Source organism: Petromyzon marinus, chromosome 45, assembly GCF_048934315.1.
Source record: "Petromyzon marinus isolate PM22_M1 ecotype Great Lakes invasive population chromosome 45, UKy_Petmar_22M1.pri1.0, whole genome shotgun sequence".
Classification (NCBI taxonomy): Eukaryota; Metazoa; Chordata; class Hyperoartia; order Petromyzontiformes; family Petromyzontidae; genus Petromyzon; species Petromyzon marinus.
In genome coordinates this window covers 2,308,048-2,331,575 of record NC_133711.1, presented here as the reverse complement: position 1 = coordinate 2,331,575, position 23,528 = coordinate 2,308,048, and the positions used below count along the sequence as shown (strand labels likewise).

General features: G+C 44.3%; 1 long non-coding RNA gene across 1 annotated transcript; it reads left to right on the top strand.

Annotated features, from left to right (window-relative positions):
• Nucleotides 1-281: 281 nt before the first annotated feature.
• Nucleotides 282-18,388, top strand: LOC116952166 (uncharacterized). Its single transcript, XR_004404392.2, has 6 exons — nt 282-479; nt 6,403-6,465; nt 11,714-12,082; nt 12,601-12,825; nt 15,894-15,958; nt 17,378-18,388. It is a non-coding gene; the product is annotated as an uncharacterized LOC116952166 (long non-coding RNA).
• The last annotated feature ends 5,140 nt before the right edge of the window (nt 18,389-23,528 follow it).

Sequence of the window (23,528 nt, the reverse complement as noted above, 5' to 3'; positions counted from 1 at the left end):
TGCGCAAAATCCTGACATTGAGCCAGTTAAAACACTCTTCAATCACAGTTATTTGACATTCTTCATGTTTATTTTTAAATAAAATGTTACTGAAATTAAAACTGTGCAACACTGGAAAGTTTGAATCACAAAATGGAAAAAAAAGACTGCGGTTAGCTTTATCAAAGTTTCCATGGGCTTATAAAATGCCACACGAATTAGCATCAGTCGCTTTATCTCGAGTCAACAACGGCCACCTGCCGGGCTGGATGCGAGCGGTGCCGAGTTTGGGGGGGGGGGGGGGTCCACGTGTGGAGGAGTCGTGAGCCGCGCTGCTCGCAAGCAGATAACAGAAGCTGCCGTTGTTCTCACTTCGTCTCGGCTCCTCCAAGCTGAGAGCCTCGCCACTTACCCCGTTCCCTCCTCTTGACGTTGACCGTCGTCAACGCACTCGTTTGTTGTTATTGTGCTTTCATCGCGTCGACGATTGCAAGTAGGAGGTGAGCTTTGTGAATTGTGTTGTCGCGGTGTTTGCTTGCTCTTGTTAAACTATGCATTTTGGCTGCACAGTACGATACCACAGGTTTGGTGGTATCGTGAATGCTTAAAAGCCCTTCATATGTCGCCTTATCCAAGCCGTGTAACATAGATATATTAATTTGTACAGCAGAATATTGCGGTGAGATTAGTTGGTGAGGATTGTAGTTGGCAAGAGGGATAGAGTCAGTGGTGGGGGAGGGAGGGGGAAGGAGAGTTTGGGTAAGCGAGGGATAATCATATTCTTGGTTCTTTCGGTAAAGTCACGTAGAAGGGAAACAGTAAAATAATACAAATATAAAACAATAAAATTCTCACGACGTTTCGACTGCAACACAAGCAATCATCATCAGGTGTGAAAACCACAGCAAGAAAATTTGAAAAAAGTGGCGGTTATTTTTAACGTTAGCACCACGGAGAGCGATTTGACAGTTTGTTCAGATGGACGAGTCCATCTATGTTCGGCGGTCTGAAAGCCACCGTAAGCGTGAACAATCAATTAAGACCCGAAATGGTTTATCAAATCCTTCCAATGATTGCTAAGCCAGAATCCATCTTCTCGGTTGAAATTGTCTCTGTGTTTGTATATGTGGATAGCCTCATGAACGAATCTCTCATGGTAGCCAGATGGCTTGCAAAGAACCTCTGTCTTGGAGAAGTCAATGTCATGTGAGCCTACTGAATTGATCTGCCACGGCCGAGGTGTTGGTCCTACCGTGTTTTAGGTCTGCTTTGTGTTCACGAATGCGGTCCGAGGGATAATCAGTGAGGGATTTAAGGGAAGAATGATTGATTCGTGAGTGAGGCTGATTGTTTGACGTGGAGGGGCAGTTTCAGTTTAATATATTTGGTATAGCCTTGTGAGCCATTCGGCTCTTGAATCGGGTCCAACCGCAACAAACAAAAACATGAACAAGAAACATCTTAAAGTGACTACGTGCAACAGAAAAAATCCAAGAAAAAACAGCAAAGTCTTCTAGAAAAAGCATCAAATGTCAATGCTGTGTGCAAAAATCCCAGTGGGATGCAAGTAAAACAATAACAACCATGAGACAGGAATGTGAAGCTGGTAAATGAGCGAAGACCTGAGGTCACATTTGATCTTCGAAACAGTGAGGAGATCCAGCAGGTAGTTTTGGGATTTTTTTGTAAGTACATCGTGAATAAATAAGATCTGATGCACAAGCCGTCGATCATTAAGAGATGTTAAGTTTGACCCAATAAAGAGATCACAGTGATGGGTCCTATATGGGCAGTTCAATGCAAATCTTAAGGCCAAGTGATAAATTGAGTCAAGCTTCTTCAGTACAGTACTGGGGCTGATTTATACACGATGTCACAGTAATCAAGTAAGGGCAGTATGGTAGCTTTTATCAATTCCAAACGGAAAACAGGGGGGGAAGCAGTGCTTGTGTCGATACAAAAACAATTTTAATTTTTGTCTTTTTACCAATATAATCAATGTTTGTTCCAGTGTAATGATGACGATCGTTTGTGTTGTGATCGAAACGTCATAGTTTTTTGTTTCTTTTATATTTATTACTTTTATTAAGTTGTACCTATCTGTGACTTTGCCGAAAGACCCAAAGAATATGAAAGGGAATGATTATTGGGCACAGGGAGGAGGGGGAACAGAGACAGCTGGGATTGTGAACGGAGAGGGCGAGGGGTGTCGAATGAAATGAGGGAAGCGAGATACGCTGGGGCGAGACCATGGAGAGATTTGTAAAATCGGGCGAAGAATTTGAAAAGGCAACGATAACAGACGGGAAGCCAGTGTAGCTGGACGAGGAGAGGTGATCTACTGGGACTCTATGAAAAAAATAGCTTCATAGCTCATCGGATTCCTCCAGGATAAATAAAGATTCTGATTCTGATGTGTGGGAGTGGTAGGGGAGATTAAAGATGATCCGGGCAGCGGAATTTTAAATTTGTTGATGTGGTTTAACTGTGTTGGAAGGACGACCGAGCATGACGGAGTTGCAGTAATCGAGTCGAGTGAAGATGAGGCAGTGGATTATAAGTTGTGTCGTCGTAGTTGAGATGAGGGGGCGGACTTTGCGATAGTTTTACAGGTGAAAGCTGCAGGAACGGGTAGTGGCAAATAATGTGATCGGATAGATAGAGAGAGAAAGAGAGGAGTCAAAGATGACGCCAAAATTACGGCCAGACGATACAGGGGTAAGGGAGACAAGATGAAAGGAGATAGTAGGACAGGGAAGCAGGGAAGAAAATTATTTAGGTTTTGGAAGGATTGATGGAGAGAAAGTGCTGGGACATTCAAGACTGGATCAGGCAGGTAGAAATGTGAGAACCAAGGGCGGGAATGACAGATGGCAAGGCTGAAAAAAATATTAACGTCATCAGCAAATTAATGATGGCGAAGGTTGAATGATGAGAGGAGGGATTCGAGTGGAGAGTCGTAGAGACAGAAAAGGTAGCAGACCACCTTGGTGGACACCAACAGTAACGGGGGGGCGGGGGGGGGTTGGGGAGAGGTGACGTGGTTTGATGACATTGGTTGAGGTGCGTCAGGGGAGATAATAATGAAACCAGAAAGAGGGATACACTAGATACCGAGAGAGGTCAGGGTAGAGGAGAGAGGGGGATGGTCAACTGTAGAATGAGAATAGAAGACTGACATGAGCAGAGTTTTGACAAATGGTTCTGACAAATATCGCAAGTAGGACCATGTCCAGGGACAGAACCTGGATTTGAATTGTGGGTATAGAGAGTAAAAATAAATGTACTGAGTGAGGCGGGAATGGACCAGGCATTCAAGAAGTTTAGCAAAGAAAGGGAGAAGGGGAAAAGGCCGATCGTTCTCAGGGCGAGAAGTATCCAGAGATAGTTTTTTTTAAGAGAGGAGCAATGATGGCATTTTTGATGTCTACAGGGAAAGGGAGAGGTCGGGGAGAATCAGAGGGAGATGGGGTATGAGGGAGAAGCAGGTAGGGCCGAGTGGACAGGAAGTTGGGTGGGCTTTAGAGATTATGGAGGATAGTTCAGAAGTGATGGTTGGAGTAAAATACGATAAAGTAGAGTCGGATTGAGGTGCATGGGGGGAAAAAGATTGAAAGGATACGCCAGTGGGGGAGGGAGACGGAAAAGAGGAACGATGGAGTCGATTTTGGAAGTGAAAAAGTTATCAAAATCAATTGCGGAAGGGACAGACGATACGGGAGGTAGAACAGGAGAGTGGTGAAGGTTGACGTGGATGGGAAGCGAGAAAAGAGATGAGGGCTCTAAAATAATGTTATTTGGCTTGTTGAGGGCTAGGAAATAATCGTATCTGGTTTGTTGCAAGTCGGATAAAACGTGGGATAGGAGCGAATGATACGAAGCCATGTTGTTGGATAAGCGAGACGATTTCAGAATCCTTTCTGCTTTGTGCAAGAGCCGTCGTTTTCACTGGGGGAGGGGAGCAATTGATTTAGGGTTGACGAGGCTTGCGTGGAAAGGGGACCGAGGGAAAATGGGAGCCAGGGAATCAGGGAGCAAGACAATGCATAGGAGAGGGTGGTGGATGCTGAGTTTGGATGAAAGGAACTGAAACCAGATATAACGAACAGGAGAGAAGAAACGCTAGAGATTAGAGAACTTGTTGAGAGGCAGTGGGGATTACGAGAAGGCTGGGGGGGGGTTAATATGGGGGGGGGGGCAAAGGGAAGCGAGATGGTGAGATAAAGGTAGAAGTGAACGGAAGAGGGACAAGGGGATGCCGTGGTAGGGAATGCTTGACAACCGGAGGTGAAAATGAGGTCAAGAACATTACCAGAGGAATGAGTAGGGGTAGATGAAAGGTGGAGATTGAGTGAATTGACAAGAGGGAGGAAGGAAGCAATAAGGAGAGTGCTGAGATTAGGATTAAAATCACCCAGAAGAGTGAATGGGTGGGGTAGGTGGGGGAAGGAGGAAAAATGCATTCGAGATTATCAATGAACAAAGAAGATGGACCAGGAAGATGATAGATGATAAGCAGAGAGATGGAATGAGGGAAACGAATGAAGGGAACTGGGCTTCGAAAAATGGAAGGGGAGGAGGTGGAAAGGGGGGGGGGGGTGGAGGAGCCAAGTAGGACGAGTGAGGAGACCAATACCATCCGCCTTTTGCAGCTAACCGAGGTGTGTGGACAAAGGTGGAGGTGGTTAGAGCGGCAGGAGTGGCAAGGTTGAGTGGAAATATCCAAGTTTCGCTGAGTGCAAGAGCGTCGAGGTGGAGAGACCGAAAGGCGTCGAGGGTCGTGGCGGATTTATTACAGATAGAACGGCCATTCCACAGTCCGATTTCGATATGACAGTTAGGACGGTCTGGGTGGGAGGCGCCATGAAGGTGGCGAGTGGGGGAGAATTTGGTTGTAGGTGAGATGTACAGTAGATGACATTGGGGTAGGTGGGTTTAGAGTGCTTAACTGGCGTCGAGTAGGAGAGTGGGCAGGTGAGGGAGGGGATGGGATAGACAGGTAGGGGAATGGAAGGTGAAGCGGTCGTTGACTCGTGGCTCGTGGATGAGGTGTTTATGGTGGAGATGGTACATTGGAAATGCGAAGTGGTGATGATGACACTCCAGGAACGACTTCTGCATCCACGCGGACGAGGTCTGCGGTGGGGAAGGGACGAATAAGGATGCGCTATGCTTTTGACTGATAGTGGCTTCAGCCTCGAAGCGTCGAATGCATTTGTGTGTCAAGGCGGATAAGTTTGGGCTAAACAGGTAAAGGTGCAGTCCTACAATTGCTCGCTCAAGCCACTGCGCTGGGAAGGGCATCCCACTAGGAGATCTAGAGAGTATTTGGCCTACTCTTCCACGCTGACCACACGCGTTGGAAGAGGTTGGCGTATCCAAAATTTACCCCACCACACGCAACCTGTCAATCACTGACTGTCGTGTGTCCATTCATACTGCTAGATAGACAGAGGCGTCACGGTGGTGAGATGTTAACTACCTCGCTTGACCCTGACACCTGCTCAATATTTGGAGATTGCGTGTCTCTCTCCCAGTGTTCGCATAGATTTTTCTCCGGGTCCTCCGGGTTTTCCCTCCACATTTAGAAAGATGCTTTTAGATGATTTGGCTGCTATAAATGTCCACGTGATAAGCCAGTTCGTTGAGCTATAATTCGTGGCCGGGTCGCTTCTAAAAATCAGATATAGAGCTCAGTGGGCCTTACCTGCTAAATAGCAAAATAGTATCGTTTAAAGTTCCACCCCGAGAGATGGAATCGAACCAGCGACCGCTAGGATCGCAAGTCCAGTGCGCTCTCTACTGCAGCTACCTCGTGGCTAGCGGACTTCGTCATTGACATTTAGCTCGTGAACAAATTGCCATCATGCCCAAGAATAGAAGAGAGTGCTGACCACGACACCACTGTGGCAGCTCCGAGCCAGGGACCCTTCGCGATATTAAACCTTGCCGTCTGGATAAGAGCAGCTCCTGGAGGCATTTGCAGGAATACAAAGAAAAAAAACTCTAAAGTAAATTCATAATTGTTCGTTTATAATCATATATGATAACTTTAAATGTGTATGATAAATGTTTGTTGTAATATTCATTACATGTCAAGGTACTGTTTATTGCAATACTGTATTAACGTAATGTGCGCTACTGCTGCTACCATGCGTTTAGAGTATGTGGCTACTATAAATGCCCACATGATAAGCCACTTCGTGGAGCTATAATTTGTGGCCAGGTCGCTTTCCCAAATAAGAGCTATAGAGCTTAGTGGGACTTACCTGGTTAAATAAAAAAACAATTGTTGAATTTTAAATAGTTGTGTTATTTGAATTTAACTAACGTGCGTTTCTACTGTTTTCCGTACGTTAATTAATTAAATGAACAACATTTGTGCTGACGTTATTTTCAAAACGTCACTTGATTTATTTTCAGATTCATGAAATATGTTGTTCCTGGGATATGCTGCACTTGTGGCGTTTGTGTTCATTTCAAAAGGTAAGTTGTGCTTCCATACTTGCGTTTTAAGTTGGATGGTATTTAAAATGAATGCGTAATATCTAATGGATGACAGCGCGTGGATCGTTGCAAATAATTTAATTGCACGTGCAACAGCATTAATGTGTGTGTGTTGTCTGTGTCCTGGCGTGGTCTAGCTTTGAGTTTGACCTGCGTCACCTCCCATGTAGATGTCCTTCTCAAGGCATTGTGGCTCCTCTTGCAAGAGATGCAGAGCCACTTCAGGACTTGTCATTGTACAGAGTGACTTGAGATTCAATGGTACTGGACATCGTTATTGATTAGGACATCGCCATTGGCTAAATCAAGGATGCACAACTAAATCATCACTCGATCCATTTTCGTCATCGTAGTCTTGAACATTGTCTTCATTATTTCCTGGTGTCATATTTGCAGAAAAGGGAAATCTCCTGGACCGGATGGAATAACTTGACGCCATCAAAGAAGCAGCGAAATTAGCAGAGACCTGCTTACGAGAGATTTCCAGGCAGTCCTCGACTTACGAACTGGTTCTGTTCCTGAGACCCGTTCGTAAGTCGTAACACAATAATGTACTGTATTTAAATACACACACGGCCAGTTATAAAATGCGATATGGTTCAACAAAAAAGGGAAGCATTGTTAAACGCATAAATAATTTGTACATTTCCATGTAATGCTGTAAAAAATATGTATAGCAAATTAAATGTTAAATAAAATCACCGTGAGTCCTGATGCTGACTTGCTTGTCGGAAGGGGAGCAATAAGTCACCGCACGCGCGCACACCCAACAAAGATCCCATGTGTAGCCTTCACAGGTTGTTGGGGCAAGTGCTGTTAGCGAGCAGCGCCTATGAAGGCCCAGTGGCGATGTTTACACACCGCACCAGGTACTCGTTTGACGCTGAGTCGACCTAGGGGAGGCCCAGGACCCATTCAAATAATCGTCACTGGGGTTGGTTGTGAGAGCGGGAATCGAACTCGGGTAGCCGGGTTGGTAGTGCAGCGTGAAAACCATTGCACTACCGCTCCACACACAAGCATGAGGTAAGGGGGACACGCACAAAAAAAGACAAAGCTCCCCCTTATAGCCTTTACAGACTGTTGGGGCAAGTGCTGTTAGCGAGCACCTATGAAGGCCGGCACGGCACACGAGGGGGTCGGTGGCTAACTCCACGCCCGACCGCCTTTGTCTCCTCAACGGCGATGTTTTTACACACCACGTACTCATTTAATGCTGAGTCGACCTAGGGGAGGCCCAGGACCGGTTCCGATAATCGTCACTGGTGTTCGTGGCCGTGAGCGGGAATCGAACTCGGGTAGCCGGGTTCGTAGCGTAGTGCGCTAATTGCTACGCTACCGCTCTCCACACATGCGCACGCGCACACACACACACACAACCACACACACAACCACACACACACAACCACACACGCACACAACCACACACACACAACCACACACACACAACCACACACACAACCACACACACACATGTGCGTGCACGCAAACACACACACTGCGCGAGGCTGACTCATTACATCTCATGGAGGATCGGTCCGCTGGACAAGTCCGATTTCGCGTTTTAAGTCGATGTTACGGAACCTGGTTCGTAAGTGCGGAAGTACGTAAGGCAGGGTATTCGTAAGTCGAATACTGCCTGTACACATAAATGTAATGCCTCAAGAATAGAATGATGCCCAAATTATTATTCCATTTAGAAATGGAGAGAGAAAAATGTATTGATGAATTACAGGCCCAGGGTCGTCCTCGCACACACGTGAAAATTGTTCACCAATATCATGGGGAACACAATAATGGACAACGTTGAGGCCAACCAATCACTGGAGCAATCCAATTAGGGAAACCTGTTTCTACTCTCGATCACATACATCCTGGCAATCGGATTCCGTGAAAGACTTGGATATCAAAAAACACAATGCCTGGCCTTCACAGATTGCGAAAAGGCAATCGGTGCAGTGTAAATTGATGCATTCATCACAAACCAAGGCCTCAATAAGAAATGTTTAGAAATGCTAAAAGTAATTTAGAAGGATGGCGGTTGTTGTCAGACGAATTGGAACCTGAATGGTCACCGTCATGCGCTGGATAGGATTATGTCATGAAAGGACTGCTGAAACGGTGGCAATGTACAACTATGAATGTAATAATGATGGCGTTGTTTAACATTTGAATTGCCACAAAAAAGAAAACACGTGCAAAGCCAATTTTTACTCCAGCGATGGAGATTTTAATCACCATAAACCCTACTGGATATCTACATTGATTTCTCTTACACATCTATTTGCTTTTAAGCCTTTCAACAAAACTCTTGATAAGCACTCTCCCTGGAATGATTGATGAACGCATCCCTTTAAAGCAGCACGACGCCGATGCCCCCTTTGCTTTACGACGACATTTCCCTACTCGGCAACATTGTTAAGCAGTTCCTCTAACGCAGTGCTTCTTAACCTTTATTGCAGCCTTGCACCCCTTTGGGTCTCAATCGTGAACTATATATGTAACGTTAATACACACATAGGTTTTATGGTACAAGGTAGTTATACTTACGTGCCCGTGCTTAATTTGTGCTTTCGATTATTTACCTTCTTAAAAAGATCTGGCCATGTCTCGCACCCCCAGAAAGGGCATCTCGCACCCCCAGGCGGTGCGTGCACCCCAGGTTAAGAAGAACCACTACACTCACGTCTGTCAAACCTCTACACTAAATATATCACAGGTTTTTACTGTCCTTTATATTTTATTTGAAAATAACTTTACCACCGATGCCCGATATATTCTCAACGGCAAAGGGTCAACAAGTCGCAGACACAGCCTCCTCCGCCTAGATAATAACATGATAGATTGGTAATCACGCTATTCTTATAGCGGCAAGGCTATCACGAAGGAAGGTGCTATGTTTCACAGACATAGCAGTCGTTTGGCTGCAACGGGCGATGTCGCTATGTGTCATCCCAATTGAGTGACCTGCGGGTAACTTTTCGAAATTGACAACATTTGAACGATGATGCCGGCACACAATATGCCTCATCTCGAATGACGTCACGCGTCTCCCGACTCCCTTTGCAGTCGGGGTGGTGGTGCTCACTTCTTTCTGGCTGCCCCGAGCCACTGGTATAAATTACACATTCCCATGGCAGGGCCCCCAGTATATCCGGAGACGAAGCCCCAGTGAGGACATAACACGAAATCGCGCAGTAACCTTAAATATTCTCGCCGTAGTTGTACAAATCGATAACATCGCACGGCGTGGGCCTCTACTCTTAAGTTACTTTTTTTCCTGCATATAGCCCGCATACGCATATAACCCGCAGACGCATATACCCCACAAAAATAGCGTTTTGTGTAAAACAAATTTCAGATAGCCCGCACCTCCATATACCCCGCATGCATTCATATATTTGACGTCATTACCGCAGCTTAATTCCGTCATATCAATACGAAGTTTAAATTTGTAATACATTCCACTATAAATTTTGAACGTTAAAATCATAACGTGCACAAAGAAAACAAACTAACCGGAAACGAGTGAACTTAAAACAGCAAATAAGTAACAAAAGTAAATATACAGTAAATAAGTAACACATAACTGGTATATAAGTACAGTTTTATCACTGGTAGATTGCGCACTGTGCAATGGCACTACGGTAACGCCATTGCCCCCCCACCTCTCTCTCCCCCCAGCTGCCCCACCCCCCAACCCCCACCTCTCTCTCCCCCCAGCTGCCCCACCCCCCAACCCCCACCTCTCTCTCCCCCCAGCTGCCCCACCCCCCAACCGCCACCTCTCTCTCCCCCCAGCTGCCCCACCCCCCAACCCCCACCTCTCTCCCCCCAGCTGCCCCACCCCCCAACCCCCACCTCTCTCTCCCCCCAGCTGCCCCACCCCCCAACCCCCACCTCTCTCCCCCCCAGCTGCCCCACCCCCCACCCCCCACCTCTCTCTCCCCCCAGCTGCCCCACCCCCCAACCCCCACCTCTCTCTCCCCCCAGCTGCCCCACCCCCCAACCCCCACCTCTCTCCCCCCCAGCTGCCCCACCCCCCAACCGCCACCTCTCTCTCCCCCCCAGCTGCCCCACCCCCCCACCTCTCTCTCCCCCCAGCTGCCTCACCCCCCAACCCCCACCTCTCTCCCCCCAGCTCTCCCGTCGCCAGTAAACAGTGCGTGCACTTCAAACATTGTCGTTTCATTGTACAAACAATTCGAATAATTTAAAACGTGATAACATGTGCAATTTTAGTGTGAGTGGTTTATTCAGCAGAGCTTTAGTCAAAGGTAAGTGTTGCATAGTGGATAGTCCTATCATGACATTTTTTAACGAGTTATGACATGTCACACGTGTCAAATATTTTCGGGATAGCCCGCACCTCCATATACCCCGCAGGGTCTTGTTTTGTTTGTAAAAAGTGGTATACCCCGCGGGTAATATGCGGGAAAATACGGTACTTCCTGCCATCAAGAATGTTTGAATAACCAGGATCAATACCACACAATAAGTGTGTCGCAGCACGCAAATGAGCAGCCCTTTTGAGACCTGGTGCAGCCAGGGTTGTACTGCACGGCACCGAAATTGAGAATGACGTTTAGTAAAATAATTTGCCGACATTATTGTGGCACTGTGAGTCCACTCGTATTGCAAATGTCACGTGCAACTTGTATTATTTAACTGTCAAGTCTGGTTAATAATATCGCGTAATTACAGTTCTACTGATAATATTAATATGCACATCAGTTGCGTTTGTAATCGCATAAGCTGGAAATGTTACGGTGATTTCACATTGGACTCTCAATCACTCCATACGATGCCGTTTATCGCGAAAATGGAGCTAATAATTGCGTATTTGATTTGTCTTCGGACAAAGCACTAAATAAATAAATGTACACGTGTACATTTAGAAAAATGTACTATGTTAAAAAACAATTATATAAGCTTAAACATCAGCATGGTTCAAATATGGCTCACAAAACTTCCTAATGGTAGAGTGGTCTCAATATGGTAAGCTTTTAGAGCCCTACATTAATAATATATGCTAAATGTATGTTCTCTGCTAACCATCAATAAAATACCAGTTTTCGATCGCCACCCATTCGATCCACAACTGATATCCGCGCGTTGACTCGATGCTGTCAAGATAATGAATGTGGTTGTTATTGTGTTCCCCAACCCTTGCTGCCCCCAACTGTCCCCTTATCTATCTCTCCACCCCCTGTCCCGCCACTCCTAGGCACCGCAAACGAAACCCGGGACATATTGGTGACTGAAGGAGATCAGGTTGTGCTGCCCTGTGGTGTTGATGATGGCTCCTTGGAGAGGTGACGCGGAGGAGAGTCGTGGTGTACGATACACGGACGGTGACACGGAGCAAAAACAACTTCAGAGCGATTGCATAGACACCGGAGAATGCGCTTTTGGATATTTGGTGGAGAGCGTCTGGGTGAGACCGCGGGATCCTCGATTGCATGGCCAACACCTTTCTCGCTGCTGATACCCACGATACTCGCGGAAGATGCTGGGATATACTTCTGCCTGGTAGATAGTAACCACCTCCAACTCATGCAAAAACTAGAATTTCAACTCATCATAAGGGAAAAAGGTAAACAACAGTAGTAACCGGTCTAGCAAATACTAAAATAAGTTTTAACAATGGCTAATTATTTACCGTAATTGCGAATAATGTTGTCTCTATTGCATTGAAAAAAGCATTCGGCGCATGTGCCGCTGACAATAGACATTGCGTTACACGATGCAAGTAATTCGAATGTATTTTTTATATATATACTGTAGAATACTCATGTATACAGGAGTGTAAATGTGTAGTTAAAAAAATCATAAATATGAAGATTCAATTATTAAAATGTAACTATTTTCTAGATTTGTTTTTGATACGAAACGTTTCACGAGAGTTTACACATACAATATTTAAAACGAGTGACATATGTTCAGTTGGCCAAAGCCCTTCATAACTTTTATTCACATGACAATACACTTTAAACTCATCAGTGCCTCATCTGTTGACTTAGAATGATGAGGGTGGTGTGGAGTCACACGATCAGGCGGCCTTCATTGTTCCTAGTTCAGTGGTGTCATTAATGTTGTGACGAACGCTCACAGGGACCGAACCAGTTGGAAATGTCACCACGAATCCATCAAGATGCATCTCAGAGGTGGCCAGCTCAGGTCCTTCTGGCTGTGAGAACTCAAACACAACTCAAGGCACTGACCCTGGCAACATATTGAAGCAATACAAGATGCTATTTTTCATCTCTCTTGCAATGATGGCTGTTTTGATAACAGTGTTGGTCGTGGTAATCTTCCAACTGTTTAAGAAAAAATATGGTAAGAAAACTATTACATTGGCATCTCTATAAGTAGTCAATGGTTGGTGAATATATATATACATCATATACACATTGTAGGATTATTATGCACGTAAAATGTATGGCATAGGTAGTAGCGTGATAATAATGCTTGACAGAGAGACGAGTGTTGTGGGGATGGGATCCAGGATGATGGAGCACTTTTATTAATGTGGAAATGATGCTCGTGAAGTACGACATTCGGGGAGACTGGTGAGAGAATTGGGAAGACAAGTAGCAGAGATTTAGCAGAGATAAATTTCCATCTTCAATGTATAACCCAATTCCGTCCCAGTGTGCGGGCTTATCTTTTACTACAATCGTAAATTCTCCTTTGTTCAAGGTTGCTCTGACCAGCTCTATGGCACCGTAATGCCACCAAAGTGATCATTTATTGTGCGCATCGGCAATAACACAAGTGTTGGGGAATGCACATTAATATAATTACTTTTTAAAAAAAGAAAAATCACACACACCCTAAAAAAGTAACTTTTTACCAAAATATTGCTTTCAATTTGTAGTACTGAAACATGACAAAAATAAATGTCTGTTGCCCAAGCACACTAGAACCCTCTGCTTGGTTTAGATATGTGGATGACATCTTTGTGGTCTGGCCACACGACAAAGATACACTTAACGAATTTCTAAATAATCTCAAGTCGCAAAATCCATCCATCCAGTTCACCATGGAAGTGGAAGCTGACATAACTCTACCATTTCTGGATATTCTGCTCGGACGGGATCGAAATGGTAAAATAACACACAGTGTTTACCGAAAGAAAACGCATACTGACACCTATCTGAATGCAGAGTCACACCATCACCCCACACAAAAATCTGCTCTTATCAAGACGCTCATTCATCGAGCTAAGAAAGTGTCAGATTGTGACAGTCTGAGAAGTGAAATTCGACATGTTAAAGAAGCGCTGCAAATGAACGGTTATAATGATGCACAAATCAACAGGGCATGGAATGCCAAAACCAAATCAAATAACACGAGCATTGGACTGCCCAAGTAATTAAAACGATCAATAAACTAGTCAGATGTTTGGGAAAACAAAACATCCGAGTCAGATTTGGCACGGTACATAAAATACCGAAATTAATATCTGGTACAAAAAATGTATTACCGAAGCTATCAACAGAAGGTGTGCACTGCATTAACTGCACGTGTGGTAAATGTTATGTTGGGCAAACAGGACGAATGATCAGCACGAGTCTAAAAGAACATCAGAGAAATATTAAATTCTCCCAAAAACAACTGTCAGCAGTAGCAGCACACACGTGCCAACAAGGACATTCAATTGAATTTGATAATGTTGCAGTTCTGTGCAAGACTAGCTACTAATGGCCAATACTAATTAGAGAATCTATCGAAATTGAAAGAAATTAAAATAACATTAACCGTTCGGATAGCTACCGCCTTAGTGCTGCGTGGAAGCGAATAATCAAATAATACATTGTTTAAATGCATGCCTACAAAGGGCAGCGTACTTCAATAGGGATTACCGTTGGTAGGGCTATTTTAATAATAAACACAATAGACAGGAAGGACAAGTTCAAAGGGCACAAGAGCGCAAAAGCGTGGTCACCACATCTACGCCTCTATATAAGGAACGAAACAGTAAGACTTCTCCACAAATCTGGCTGTCGCCTGATGAAGCTAGTTGTAATTTCTGGCGAAACGTCGTACTCAGATTGTAAATGTTGTGGCTTGGCTCTCCAACACACCGGTGTGCTGTACTAGTGACGAATTGGCACGTTCTGTTTACGTGACAACCCTTACTATTTGGCTGTGTCGGGTGGTGACGGGTTTTAACGACACTTTTATATATTTACGCGATCTCACCCACAAAACCCTCTATTATGAGCTCTACAAGATGCTATTTATCATTGCCGTTGCAACGGTGGCTGTTGCTACCCGTGTTCGCATTGTTAATCTGCAAGCTGGTAAAGGTCAAGAAAGGCGAGGAAACGCAGAACGATGGCCATCCCTACAAGTGTTCAATTGTTCGAGGGTTCACGTGTACACTGTATGTAGAGGGGTAAAGGCGCAGCCCTGCAACTGCTCGCGCATGCCACCGCTAGCCGAGGGACCCTCCAATCTAGGGAGCTCTAGAGAGCAGCTACAGAGAGGTTGTGTGTCTCCTCTTCCGTGCCCCTCTAAACGATGGTACTCTAACCACTCGCGGTGACATAACCAGAGGTTAGAGGACCCACATTGTGTCCCACCACGCGCGTGACCTGTCGATCCACTCACTGTGGGGTCGTACCCATTTATATTGCTGGGTGGGCACAAGGTGGAGGGGCGCGATTTTAGGAAACTTTCCTCGTTGTTTCAACTGCCCACCCCTGGGAGGTGGAACCAGCGGCCTCTGAGTCACAAATCCATACACTGACCAACTACACCATGGCAGCAAACACATATATAAATACTGTGGCGTAATTATGCAAATACTGCAATAGTTATGGCACATATGTAATGTGTGATCAAGCCTTTGGGCCTTCTCCGAACATGTATGTAAAGCAACGATTAGTAAACAAAAACATCTCAATTAGCAAATGACATGCGTTTAAAAGGAAATTTTACCTCAAACAGAAGGTTATGAGTTCAAGTGCTGTTTGAAGTTGATTCGTTCTACCGGTCCCCTGAGCACCGGTCTGTAGTGTTAACAGTGGTTCTATCAAGCGCCTCACCACCTCCATATGAACGTGGGATTACCACAGCTGGCTTGGAGAGAGGATAAGCGTAGTGCGCAGCTCGTAGGGATTCGTGGCCAGTTTGCTTTTGGCCAACTTCTGAGAAAAGGGGCAAATTCTGTTTATATCTGGTGTGGCTTGTTGGATTCTTGATAAAATATACAGTTGACTCTGCATAATGACACATCGATTACAAAAATAATTTAAATTCACGAATCGACAAGGCCATGGAACTTATTATTAAAGCATCATCATCCACTGCCTGCATGACGGAAAAAAACTCTGCACGTTTAATTGTTCAGAGAAAACCAAAAGTAATTAACATTACTCTGAATGTTCTCAAAACAGAATGCCTGTCATTGGTATCGAAACTACAAGGACTCGGCAATCTCTCTGCACAGGGACACGCTTCGGTGAGTGCGACTTCTGCCCTGAATACAGATGCTGACCACAGGCCCAGAGGCCACCACGGCCGCAGAATCGCATTCCATGCCGCTCTGCACCGCACAAACCCAGGGGACAGATGCACCTGGGGGCCCGCCCCAACATTCCCAAGTAACTTCCATCTGCGCCCTGTCAATTCCCCTTCATCACCGTGTACCTCTGTCTCAACCTTAACAGGTTCCATACATGTCCTATCAATGGCTCTCTTGCCTTACCTCTAGCAGATCCCCCAATGATGCCATAGTGGAGAGGCGTCACAATCGATGAGCACTCTGCGCCATGCCTAAGATGTAAGTGTGTGGCAGAATTCATTCATTCACTCATTGTTCTGTCCGTAGACAGGTCTAAGGCACAATTATGTCCTCTATGTTCCTCTATCTTATGCTGATGTCTGTATCTGTCCGTACGTCCTTCCTTCTTAAACATTTTTCAAGCATCCCGCTTTGCTCCTTTCGGTAAGGTCACGTGTAGAAAGGAAGTAAATTAAATAGAGTACGACGTTTCGATTGCAACACAACCAGTCGTCATCAGGTAGAACTAAATTTGAGAGAGAGACAAAACACAGACACGGAGACACACAGGCAGACACACAAGCAGAGAGAGACAACACAGCTACACAAAGAGATAGACACAACATAGACACACAGAGACCCAATGCCTCTGTGTCGTGGCCTTAAATAGAGAGAGAGAGGTGGGTCTGCTGGAGCAGAGAAATTAGCATGTCAATGAGAGAGCTGTGTGGAAATCCACCCCGTGGCGGCAGGGGGAGAGAAAGACCCAGCGAGTCTGATATTGAGACACAAACTGAGCAAATTTTTGTAAATGTAATGCAATGCATCGCAGAGAGTTAACGCATAGCCTGGCTGATTACGTTCTCCAAAGCATCCTCATTATTTTCATTTCTCTTTGTTTTTTTCCCAAAGACTTTTCCCTCTTTATCTCGGCGGAATGACGCCAGCCGAACCTCTAATTAGCTGACGGAGGAGATGACGGAGATGGCATTCATATCGTACCCGGTGGAATTGACGCATATATCTCGAACACACTCGTATACGCTGTAGGTACATGCGTGTATGCGCCCAAGCGTTTACAAAGATGCAGCAAAGAAGCGGCTGGGTTATTGAATCACCCAGACAACAGGATTCACGAATAAGGGGAAGATCGAAAAAAGTTTGACTGGCAATGGGAAACTACAGATAAAATTACAAGTATTGGTGCTAGTGCTTTACATTCGCCTATCTTGTGGTACGTTGTAAGGAATGTAATAGCGGAGGGACTGCAGTCACAACTGCTGTCGTAACGGTTTCTAGCAGCCAAGTGAGGTCTGTGTGTGTGTGTGAGTGACGGCTGTCACCACACGCGGTGTGACTTGTCTCCTCCTGTGCCAGGATGCAGTGGAGGAGCCCCATTACTGCCCACTCCAGGGAAAAGGGGACAACCCTGAGCTCTACACTCATCTGGCTGGGCAATCATAATGCGCTTACACACACACATACTTATAATCTATATCATCATCATTATTAGGACGCTTTTTATGCTGGAAAGCCTCACTGCGTCCCAGGACTATTGTTCAGGAGGATTCTGCCAAGCTTACGAAGTAGGGGGCAAATTTTGTTTATGTGGGTTATTTGTAGGCCATTCTTCAGCATTGGGATGTTTGCCCAAAACAAGTTTAATTGCGTGCCTTCAGCTATTGGCAGGAAACCCACGCAGAACAGGGGGAGAACGGACCAACTCCACACAGAAATGTGCCCGAGATGGGAATCGAACCGAGACCCTTCTTGCTGTTAGACACAAGTGTGCGTAACACCCTGCCACCCAAAAATTAATTAAAGTAGAATTTTTGTACAATGTTACTTAAGTGTAGCGGGTATAACACGATTCCAAATCTTGTCTTAAAATGTGTAGTGTTTGCAATGAGCTACTGTTAGACAACTTTAATAAGTGCAACTTATAATTGCAGTACAGTATATGCATACTGTGTCCTTGACATGTGCTTTTGACAACACCGTCAACATCCATTTTGGAGGCTTTTATGTCGAAAACGTCTCTGGCATGCATTGCGAGCTTGCACATTGGAGGATAACCGTCGGATATCCGACTCCTTGGGGGCTCAGGTTCAGACGGATTGTGTGTAAAGGTGGGATTTGCAAGCATCTACAGAAAGGGACAATTTATCATCGTTCACAGATACATGCGCTTCATTGCTATAAGCTCACAAACAAATGCATCTGCCGTGATCACTCTGATTGTATCACGTTGTTTGATCTGGGGCATCTGTTGTAAATGTATGCATGTTGAACTTCTTTTGCATCGTACGTAGCCGACCGTGTAATTATACGTTTCAAACATTGCATACTCTGACTTCCACTTTACTAAATAAACATTGCATTTGTGCTTATTTTGGTGCCGTTTTCTTTTAATTGTTTTACACAAGTTGATTGGTCTATAGGTTGTGTTGTTTTATTTATATAGAACTATTTAATAAAACATGGATAATGTCTGTGTTCCGTGATGACCACGACTGAATCGAGCAATTCAATGAAATCACAGACAGAGCCACCATGCACTCTGCCCAGTCACTGTACGCATAAATCATAGCTGCTGTGAAGGAGACATCGTCACAGCGATGATGATTCACCACTCCGCTACTCCTGATGCAATCAGAACCAGAATCTGTATTTACATTGGAGAAATTCGATTAGCTATACGGTTCTTGTTCAGAGTTATTTTTTTAGGAGCAGGTCAGAACGTTATAACAACAAACAGTAAAAAAAACACGATAGGAGTGCAAAATTTAGGAAAGATAAACTAATCACATTAAAAACAATATACAAATAAAGGTAAACTATGTTTTATCTTACCAGCTAAAGCCCACTGAGCTTTTAGCTTCTTTTTCAGAAGGGGCATGGCCACAAATGATATGACAACGAAGCGGTTTAATAATAGGGGTTTTCCCCTTTTTTCTGGCAACAAAACTGAAGGATTAATGTTGCTGCATTAACCACAATACCTGCAGTCAAAATGCAAACAGAAAACATACTATGATAATATATGCATTGTCCTTGAAACTGATTGGTCCACACCAATCCTTGTAAAAAAAAGGTTTCAGTTTTGTTGCCAGAAAAAAGGGGAAAACCCTATTATTACATTTTGGTACTGGCAAAGGAGGTCTAATAACGAAGCGGTTTATTATGTGGACATCCATAGCAGCAAAATAATCGTGCTGGCTCATCAACCACCTCGATGTACAATCACAGCTGTTGCTCTCCATCAACATCAGCCACGCGGAGGAGAAGCACAATGGCAACTATGGTGGTTGTAGAGAAGCAGCCACGGCCCGAGCCCGCTGAGCCTGTGGGTCCTCAGAAAGTGCAACGAGAGCCGTGAGTGACGCGTGTCTGGCAACAGCTGAGCGGCCACAGCCGCTCTCGCATCGAGTGGCACAGCCATCTACCCTGCAGGGGTGGGGGCAGATTTGGCACAGCCGAGCGACAGCCAACACCAATTTAAGGCACTTTAGCTGAAGTAGGCGATTCAATAGCCACACACAAATCACGCGCAGGCCAAACACGTGATGTTAAAAAATAAAGGGCTCATTCGACACCCAAATATCGCAACATCTCCTAGCTTTGATTTTCCTCCTGGAAGACGCCGGTGGAACCATCAACAACATCAGTGTGCACTTCCCCTTTATGAACAGGACATTAAAGACAAGCCACGGTCGTGCAATTGCGGGGTCCATAGTTTGGGTATACAACCCAAACTATGGACCATATAGTAAACCCATAGATACTCATAAAGATAGAAGGAGACGCATAGAGAGACACAGAGATACATTAAAGGTAACCCACAATAGTGCCAATTGTGGCCATGTACACCATCCTACAGTAAACCCCACTGTAGGCCGCGCTCCTTCAACGGAGAATGAGAAACAGTAAAATTACACGGACTCTCTCCTGAAGCCCTCTCGTCGTGGCCAGCAGACCTCGACATTGGCATCTAGCTCCTGAGCATATTGCTGCTGCCATCATACGCAAGAACGTAATATGTGAAACGGTGTATGTATGAAACAGCAAACACAAGAGCAATCTCAGCATCGTTTGAATGTCGTGGTGACTTGATTATTTGCGTGCATGTTCTGCACATAGCCGTATAACAACTACTATATTTAAAAAAAAAATTACATTTTTTTGACAAACATTCCACCTGAAACAAATTCAGAATAAAGGGTGATTGTCAAACCATGATTTGATCCAAAGATTTAGGAATTTATTAAAACTAGAGATATAGCCTGGAATAATGCAAAAACAACAAACATCTCCGATTGGAGTACCTATACACCACTAAGAAATAGATGTACTCGCCAAATAAGAAACGCCAAATGTTCATTTTATCATAAAACTATTCTCAATTCACAAACAAATCCAAGACTCTTCGGGCAAACGTTTATTTAAGAAAACTAAAATGTTCTACAAAAAAAGCTCTGACCTAATGGCAAAGAACTGCTCACAAACAAGTCATTGTGAATTGATTTAATGCTCGTTTAGGATCAGCATGACATATCTTTGACAAACTCACATCAGAGTAAAAAGTCTACAAATACACAACCGTTCACATCACTCACTTCTTCCTCCTCCCCTAAGCACCAACGCTAAACATGTCAGTGAAAGTCTTCGGTTCTACTTCTAGTTTAGTCCCATATCTGCACTGGATGTACCGCATACGCTTGTGTAGTGTTGTAAGGACGAGCAGACTTCTTTAGGAGGCACACTCTGTTTATTGTATTATTTCCTTATACAACGCTTAACACACACAGAGGGATATTCGGTCCCCTCACCCGATACCCTAGGGAGGTACAGCCTCCGGACCTGGCGGGACTCTCACGTCTACCGCTAACCTCCTTGATACCTAAGCAGGTACAACCTCCGGACTTGGCGGGACTCACACGTCTACCGCTATCCTAGTCCTCCGGCTAGGACCTAGGGGAGGCTATCTGACCCACCGCTGGCCCGGTGGGTCCTGACCACTGGGTATGCCGAGCCTTAGCCCTTAGAAGGGCTGAAAGGCTGGTCCAGGGTCCTATCTAGGCTTCAGCCCAGTCTTCTGTCTTCGTGCAGGGAGAGAACTCCCCGAGGTCCGTTGGGTCACCCGTCTTATACCCCTTCGTGGCCAGGTAGAACCAATCATACATTCCCACGTGGAACCGTCTGATTGGTTCGCACCAAACCCTGGCCACGATCCGTTTCACCTCGACTGACCCCAACCGTTGTACCCAGGGGTAATGCTGCACTGCCCTGGTGGCAACGCAGGTTATGCAACAGCGCGTAGTTAACACCTCTACACTTGCATCAATTACGACATCGTCATCCACGGGAGAAGATGATTTACCTGCATTTGTATTTGCGGCTGTGGCAGATCTCCCCTCGCACACATTTTCAACCTCTCACTCACTGACGGTATATTCCCACTAATTGAATTCGCTATTATTCATCCAGTATATAAAATGGCTCCAAAGAAGATCCTAATAATTATAGACCAATCTCTATCCTTTCACCAATTACTAAAATATTTGAAAAAATGACAAAACTCACAAATAAACTGCTACCTCAAAAGTCACAATCTCATTCACAGAGAAAATTACTGCACCACCACAGCTATGATGGATTTATGAGATTTTCTGTTCAGTAACCTTGATAGAGGCCACTACTGCTGTGCCCTATTATTTGACTTGTCAAAAGCCTTTGACACTATTAACAATTATATTCAATTCACAAGACATAACGATAACATCTCGTCCACAAATAATAAAATAACAAAGGGTCTTCCACAAGGTTCTGTGCTGAGTTCAATTATGTTCTCCTTACATTTAAACAATCTTGGACTAACCTTAAATCATTGGGAATTACCAGTAAATACCTTTGCTGATGACACTGTCATGCTTGTGTTGGGTACATCTCCAAACGAAGTCAAACAGAATCTCCAACACGATTTTTACTTAATTCGTTGATTGTTATCACTAAAACTGCTCCAAAATCCCCAAAAAGCGAAGATCATGCTATTTTCTTCAAACAATAATCTAGTTTCATTCCCTTTACTTATTACAGATATCAGAACATCATGATTAAAAATTTAGATTACAACCCCATATCCATCATATTGATCATATCTTAAAGAAAATGAAATAAAACAGGGTATTTATACAGAACATTAATTTCCCATTCGATTGCGCTTGCAAATTGTTGAAGTTATAATTCTACCACTTTTTGACTGCTCGAAGACTATCTTCGTGACTTTATCGAAAGAACCAAAGTGTATGAATTCCTGCTGTCATGAAAGCTTCAAATCAAGAATGCTCTAAGACTGTTTATAGATCAGCTACTAATAAAACACTAAACAGACTAACCCACTTCATCATTCTACTCTTCGATTTGCACTAGATGTACCATACAGGACCCACCATTGTGATATCTTCTTAAAATTCAATCGCACGTGACTTGATGCAAGAAATCTACATCGGGCCCTGTTTATCTATAACATCTTTATTGGCAAATCTGTGCTATACTTAGTTCATTAACCCTATTGTCAAGGACAATAAACTTAAGATGTTCATCTAATTGCCTTTAAAATATCCCAAGAACAAGAATTGGAATAGATTACAATTAATTTGCCATTGCAATACCAACGTTTTGAAACGACCTCGTTTCCTCTCTTTACAACGTAAATCTTCCTTTTAAAATCCTGAAGCAATTTAGTGCTAGATACAAATCGAATGTGCAAATGTGATTTGTAACTTTGATCCATACCCATGTATCGACAGTTCAATGTTAATATGCAATTTCGAGGGACTGTGTTGTTGTCTTGGTGTGGTCTGGCACTGTTCTTGCTGTTGTTTAGCTGCTTTGCCCAAGCTTGGGAATCGGTGTACTTATGAAATTTGAACGTATATACTTTATATATTTATATTTATTTTAGTGATTTGCTTACGATTCCTATACTTTGCACGCCTATCGTTTTTTGTATTGTTTGTTGTTGTAACTTTCTCACCCACCCCTACTACATATCTGAGAAAAAGAGCTTCATAGCTCATCGGATTTCTCCATGATAAATACAGATTCTGATTCTGCGATCTCGAAAGAGCTGACAACATTCTGCCCATTTTCTTTATTTAGGCAGCACAAAGGGGAAAAAACAAACAAAAAAACATGCGTGGACTTGTGACCCGTTCCCAATGTCTCGTTCTTCTTGGCCGGTGAACATCAAGGACACAGGGGTGGTCATTAATGATTGCATGTCAAAAGCATTGACAGTACTCATGCGTTGTCTGTTTGTTTCTGCTCTGCGATCCTCTATTGTCTAATGCAGTGGGTCTTATAACCTTTTAATGCAGCCTTGCACCCCTTTGGTTCTCAATCGTAAAAAAATATATGTTAATAAATACATAGGTTTGATGAAACAAAGTAGTTGTACTTATGTGCCCGTGCTTAATTTATGTTTGTGATGATTTACCTTTTAAAAAGTGTCTGGCATTTCTCGCAC